This window comes from Hyperolius riggenbachi, chromosome 3, assembly GCF_040937935.1.
Source record: "Hyperolius riggenbachi isolate aHypRig1 chromosome 3, aHypRig1.pri, whole genome shotgun sequence".
Lineage (NCBI taxonomy): Eukaryota > Metazoa > Chordata > Amphibia > Anura > Hyperoliidae > Hyperolius > Hyperolius riggenbachi.
The window spans coordinates 5,095,321-5,096,032 of NC_090648.1; positions in this window are offsets into that span (position 1 = coordinate 5,095,321).

Below are 712 nucleotides of genomic sequence, written 5' to 3' on the forward strand. Positions count from 1 at the left end.
CGGCTCTTCCAGGGTTGTGTATCAGGGAGGGAGATCAGCGTTGGCGGAGAAGCATTACACACTTTTATCTTTGTCCCTTCTGCCATTATTAGACTTTACAGCTTTGAGAACAATGTCTAGTCATGAGGTTTTCCCTGATGAGGCTTTGGCACGCGAGAAGAAGGAAGTAGGACACCAGATTGTTGAGCAATCCCAGCTTTACCATCATGAGTTAATGTATAACCAACAATTTCCGTGTCTTCAGAACTCTGAAAGGGAAGCTGTGAAGGTTTTGGACAATTTGTTTATAGTTTATCAGAAGTGTAAGGAATCCAGGCAGTCACCAGTTTACTTTCAGATCATATACCTCAGTCTCCACTACTAGGGGTGCTCACCGAATTCCGCGGAATTGATATTTCCGCGATTCCATTCGGAAATTGGCAATTTCGTTCCGGCGCATCGGAACAGAATTGCTATATCGCTAAATGGTAATTGCGGAATTTCTATGCGGAATTCCGTCGGAATGCGGATTTTTTAAGCCAATCAGAAGGAAGACCCTAGACAGAAGCTTAAAAGTTAAAACAACAGGATTTCTGCATGAGAATAGGAATTTCAGCACCAATTAGAGTCTTAACAAAAACCAACCAATCCTACGGGGGTGGGAAGAAGATTCTGATGTGGAGCATCCAAGCAGACGCCAGGATGAACACGATCTGGGATGCCCTTCTTCGTT